The sequence below is a fragment of the Orbicella franksi genome, chromosome 11 (assembly GCF_964199315.1).
Source record: "Orbicella franksi chromosome 11, jaOrbFran1.1, whole genome shotgun sequence".
In the NCBI taxonomy this organism is placed as follows: Eukaryota; Metazoa; Cnidaria; class Anthozoa; order Scleractinia; family Merulinidae; genus Orbicella; species Orbicella franksi.
Window position 1 is genome coordinate 14,168,401 of NC_138155.1, and position 6,000 is coordinate 14,174,400.

Here is a 6,000-nt window from a genome sequence, read left to right on the forward strand (position 1 = left end):
AGATATCACAATAAAAAAATCAAACAAAACTAATAAAAGTATATTCACAGTGACAACAATTTTAAATTTGAGATATCTTGATTTAATTTGAAGTGTTTGTATATTTTCCATCAATTATTCAAACAACAGGGAAATTAAAATTAATTTAGCTCCTTTACATGCATTTATTTTAGAATGCTTCCCGAATGATAAAAATGGTTATCTTGGTAGACTTATCTGCCATTTTTGGCATCTCCACTGTCAATTTCAGTCCTTTTCAGGGACCCAATCGATTTGGTGCTCTCCTGCCTCAGTCAGACAAAATATTCCAATACCATAATGAGTAGCGCATGCTATGTTCCTTCGTAAGAACACGTCCTGTCAAATTTCACCAACTACTTGTCAGGTTCCAGAAAACTTTGATGACCCTGGCCGTTTATACAGTGAATCGATTCTTTTTAGAAGGTTTTGTTGATCAGACCACCAGGAAATACACCTTCCAAACCTTCACTAGTTTCCACCTGACACATTACAAATGCCCAGAACGACATTTTCACAACGAAATACTAGAAATTGATACATCGATACCAGACACACTGGTCTCCGCCATTTTGATTCTCCCAGTAACCCTTGCGCCGCTGACTGGTTTCCATGCTTCAAAGAGACGAGATATCCGTGCCACGAAAACTCGAGCTCTCTTGCTAAGTGTTCGGGTGATTTGAAATCACCCGATAATAAATTACTGTCTTCAAATATTTCGGAGAGTATTAGTTTAGCGTTTTGTTTTTTTTTCTTGTCTTTTGTAAACGCCTTTCGGAGGAATCATACTCGCGTGAGCTCGCGTACTTAGTCACGGGTCAAACTAAGTCACGTGTTCCAAACATTCGCCTGGCGGCCATGTTTACTGAGAGTTGATCACAGAGAATTTTCTGTACCTTAGCTTTCGATAGTAACAGTAGCGCAGTCCACGTAAAGTTTATAAGATGATGTGAATACCTGGCTTCATCATGTGTACGAAAAGGATAGATAAACATTATGCTGCAAGTTGGTTCGTCTAATTACGAAATTCAAACGTTTACAGTTGGTCGAATGTGGAAGTAAAATGCAAACAATGATTTTTGCTGGAGAAATGGCCCACTTGTGTCACTCTTTTACACTGGGTAAGTAAAGCATTTAAAGTGTAGACTCAATTCGGTTCAATTAGCTTTGGATGACCATACTTTTACTGCTCAGTGTAAAAGTGACTAGAAAGAATTGAGCCTTAACCCAGAACTATCTTTCTGTTTTTTTTTTTTTTTCTTTTAATCTTGATGATCTGGAACACCTCTCACTGTTGTTGTTTATTAATTATACACTGTAGGTCTTCGAAAGATTTGATTCAGAAATATCGTACAAAAATTAATAAGCTTAAATGAAGTTATTGCAGTTTAGTCATTTGTTATATCCTTCCACATTTCATATATTTCCTGATGACAACACAGAGTGTCATCTTAATTATTAACTCTTTTACAATGAAATACAAGAAAAAAATAAAACTTAATAGAAATAAAAAGCCATCTGTGGGAGAGTATACATCAGATTGTCATTCCTATTTAAGTACTGTCCACATGTAGAAATTATTCCTGCTAACATGTGGGCTAGAGAGGTGCAAGACTATAATAATATCAGGGTTTTTTTATGTATAGGGGAGCCATGGCCTTGAGACATAACAGTAATTGTCGGGTCCTCAGCTTCTTAAAGGACACTAGTCAGCCTCTGCTATTTTCGATGCCATCAAAATTATTGATATTGCATGGTGAGGCAAAGTCTTGTTGCTTTACTGTAAGTTTCTGAAAGTATGTCCCTTTATCTTTAGTAGCTTCACAGTGATTTTCTTCGCTTTGACATGCTCCGAATAAAGCATAAAAGCCAACCTCTTGTATGTAAACAAAAACAAAGGTGTGGCTGACTGGGGACCTTTAAGGGGGGGGGGGGGGGGTTAGATGGCTCCAATGCATTGGGAACTAGTGTATAAGCCTCATGCTCCTAAGTGTGCGAGTATTTTACCTAGCTAATTTCATGACATTTGCATCTCGCTCACTTTGCCACCTGATTTAATGTACATGTTAATGACCATGTTACAAGCTGCGGCCCCGTGGCCCAATGGATAAGGCATCCGACTACGAATCAGGGGATTCCAGGTTCGAATCCTGGCGGGATCGTTTTTTTTTCCCCTAAGGCACAAAAATTTAAATAAACTCAAAAGATCCGAGTCATTCATAACACAAGTATAGTCGTTATTTTCCCAGTAGTTAGTTTTTTCTTCTAAGCATTAACCGGAATAATAATAATAAAAAAGATTCATTTCAGTTTTGAGCTACTACCCTCAGCCAAAGAGCAATAAGCAAGTCTCTTTTTCTTTAATGACCAAAGCGTATAAATAATTGATAACATTAGATATGAATTTAAAAAAATGAGTTGTACCATGTGCGGCCCCGTGGCCCAATGGATAAGGCATCTGACTACGAATCAGGGGATTCCAGGTTCAAATCCTGGCGGGGTCGATTATTTTTCCCCCACGTATAAAAATTTAAATGTACTCAAAATATCCGAGTCATTCAAGATGCAAGTAAAGTCGTTATTTTCCGAATAGTTAGTTTTTCTCTCTAAGCATTAACCGGGACAAATAATGTTTTTCATTTAAGTTTTGAACAACTGCTCTCAGCCAAAAAGCAAAGAGCAAGCCTCTTTTATCAGTGATTAAAGCGTATGAATAAGTGTTAACATTAGATATAAATTTAAAAAAATAATAATTGTACTATGTCTGGCCCCGTGGCCCAATGGATAAGGCATCTGACTACGAATCAGGGGATTCCAGGTTCGAATCCTGGCGGGATCGTCTTTTTTTTTTTTCTCTGAGGTACAAAAATTTAAATACACTCAAAATATCCGAGTCATTCATAATACAAATATAGTCGTTATTTTCCCAGTAGTTAGTTTTTCCTTCTAAGCATTAACCGGAATCAGGAGCCATAATCGGGGACGGAGATCGTAAGCGCGCGCCATTTCTAGTATTGGGGTTGTCCCCATGATATGGGACATTAATCCTATTTTTAGAACAAATTGCGCCATCGCCTGCGGCACACGCGCGTACAAGCTGCGAGGATTTTTGCGGATGTCGCGCGGGGGAAATGGCCCCCGGAATTCCCGAAATTTTTCATGTTTTTGGTCCACAACTCTACGCGTTTACGTCTGTTGGAATTTTTCTTAAGTATTTTCGTCGTAAGCTGCTCCAGTTTGAGTGAAGTAAGACAGTGTCGAATTTAGGTATTGAGCAAGTTGTGCTCCGACGGATGCTTCTTTTACATGAGCTGTACATTACTCCACTTTAAATTTCACATATGTTGAAGATTAACAGCTTTTCCATTACACAGCAAAACACTAGCTGGATATATTTAGATATAGCAGAGCTCCAGGACTTCATAGTTTCCTGGCTCCTCTTGCCACACGCTTGCGAGGAATTTGCCAGTCTATCGCGACTGAAAAGTAAAACAAAATAATTGCTAGTTTGGTCAGTTTGAGTTTCGCCTGAATTGTAAGCAACGCTTGATGTTTCATCGAGGCCCAATAACTTTACGTCCGTAGATACTGATCAGTTTTATTCGTGTAAAAATCCAGTAAATTCTCTGTTGTCAATGAATGAGAGTGCCCGCCGATGCATGTTTTGTACAGTCAGTAAACATGACAAATTGCACTTCCGCCGCACTTTCGTGTGAAAGCGTACATCGAACTCAAACAATAACTCTATAGTTTTTAAATATGTTTAAGATTGATAAATGTTTGAGAACACATTAAAAGCTAAGCTGAAAATATGTGAATAAAGCAGAAATAATCAGCAAAGTTACGATGACGCTTTCTTTAATCAACTGAGTTCGAATAACGGTTTCGATTTTGTTGATCGACTTGTCAAAACTCCTTGTCTATTTTCATTTTCGCAGTGTAAAACTTCACTATGCCTATGTTGAAGAAACACACATGATGTTAGTAGCCTTTTCTGCGTTCGTGAAATCTGTTGCAGCATCTCAGCACAAAAGATAACGAAAGAAATCTTTGTCAAGATTTGTTGACAATTGAAAACACCGACTCGGACTTGAAAGTGCAGGAGCTGCACTATGCAAATGAGCTAATTGTACGCGTCAGACTTTCCTTTCAAAAAATTTGGCAAACTCACCAAACAAGCAGAAACAATAAGAAACCATCAAAACAGGTTTTGGTTATGATTAAACATTGTCTGAGAAACTCACAAATTAACTCGATACCAGAGTATCTAGAGTTTTCTTGCTATATTCTTAAGTCAGAACAAACGCAAAAACGTATGCGTACAGCGCGAGCAGATCTTATTATTCATTCCCAGCGCGCGATTGAAGTCGTGTTTTCGACCCTGAAAAACCCACCTTTTCCGTTAGCTCAGAGCATAAAACTACATGTAAGCGCCCTGGTTTGTATTCCCTGCCTTATTCCTTGCCATCGCTGTGAAAAATACGCAAGGTAATATCTCAAGGTCTCTCAACTATCACAATTTGATCACGCAACGTGACAACATCCACACGAGAGCCCCCGACATGTGCGTGGATCCGCGCGGATATATGACTTCAGGACGGCGCAATTTGTTCTAAAAATAGAAAAATTGTCCCATATCATGGGTGCGCGCGGATCCCAAGACTTACGGTCTCCGTCCCCGATTATGGCTCCTGCCGGAATAAAAAAAAAAAAAATCATTTTAGTTTTGAGCTACTGCTCTCAGCCAAAGAGCAATAAGTAAGTCTCTTTTTTTTAGTGATCAAAGTGTAAAAATAATTGATAACATTGTTAACATTATATATAAATATATTAAGAAAAAAAATATCTGTACTATGTCTGGCCCCGTGGCCCAATGGATAAGGCATCTGACTACGAATCAGGGGATTTCAGGTTCGAATCCTCGCGGGGTCGATTTTTTTTCCCTCAGGTATAAAAATTTAAATGCACTCAAAATATTCGAGTCACTCACAATACAAGCACAGTCGTTATTTTCCCAATAGTTATTTTTTGTTTTTAAGCATTAATCGGGATAAAAGAATGTGTTTCATTTTAGTTTTGAACAACTGCTCTCAGCCAAAGAGCAAAGAGCACGTCTCTTTTTTCAGTGATCAAAGCGTATGAATAATTGTTAACATTAGATATAAATTAAAAAAAAAAAAAAATAACTGTACTATGTACGGCCCTGTGGCCCAATGGATAAGGCATCTGACTACGAATCAGGGGATTCCAGGTTCGAATCCTGGCGGAGTCGGTTATTTTTCTTAAGTGCAAAGATCAAAATGCGCTCAAATAATGAGCTCATATATTCTTACGATGCAGTTTGTTCTTCACAACCGTAAGCTAAGAGAAATGTTAGTCAGAAGTTAATACTATTTTCAAAATAAAAAAAAAAAAAAAATAAAAATAAAGAAAATAAAACAAAATAAAAATTTATATTTTTATCAAATGATCAAATGCAATGCTCACATCTAACGAGAAATAGTTCGTTTACATTTTCTTTGTAGAGCGGGGTTGATATTTGTTTTGTGAAGTACCGTTTCGTAGCGAATGCGTTTTACTGAAATCTTTGCGGGTTACAGATTTTTCTGTTTCTGTTTCTTTTTCTTTTCCTTTCTCTTTTTGTTTTTCTTCATCGTTTTCTTCTTCTCCTTCTTGTTCTTGTTCTTCTTGTTCTTGTTCTTTTTCTTCTTGTTCTTGCTCTTGTTCTTGTTCTTCTTGTTTCTTCTTCTTCTTCTTCTTCTTCTTCTTCTCTTTCTTTTTTCTCTTCTTCTTCTTCTTCTTCGTCTTCTTCTCTTTCTTTTTTCTCTTCTTCTTCTTCTTCTTCTGCTTCTGCTTGTTCTTCTTGTTCTTCTTGATTCTTCTTTTTCTTCTTCTCTTTCTTTCTCTTTTTCTTTTTTCTTTTTTTTTTCCATTTTTTAATGCCGAATCTGAAAAAGGGCAGTAAAGGTTTTTTTAAGCTGT

General features: G+C 37.3%; 4 non-coding genes across 4 annotated transcripts; all 4 read left to right on the forward strand.

Annotated features, from left to right (window-relative positions):
• The first annotated feature begins 2,107 nt into the window (after positions 1 to 2,107).
• On the forward strand, positions 2,108 to 2,180 carry Trnar-acg (transfer RNA arginine (anticodon ACG)). The gene has a single exon. It is a non-coding gene; the product is annotated as a tRNA-Arg (tRNA).
• A 269-nt stretch (positions 2,181 to 2,449) lies between these two features.
• On the forward strand, positions 2,450 to 2,522 carry Trnar-acg (transfer RNA arginine (anticodon ACG)). The gene has a single exon. It is a non-coding gene; the product is annotated as a tRNA-Arg (tRNA).
• A 262-nt stretch (positions 2,523 to 2,784) lies between these two features.
• Positions 2,785 to 2,857, forward strand: Trnar-acg (transfer RNA arginine (anticodon ACG)). The gene has a single exon. It is a non-coding gene; the product is annotated as a tRNA-Arg (tRNA).
• Positions 2,858 to 5,217: 2,360 nt separating this feature from the next.
• On the forward strand, positions 5,218 to 5,290 carry Trnar-acg (transfer RNA arginine (anticodon ACG)). Its single transcript has one exon. It is a non-coding gene; the product is annotated as a tRNA-Arg (tRNA).
• Positions 5,291 to 6,000: the final 710 nt, after the last annotated feature.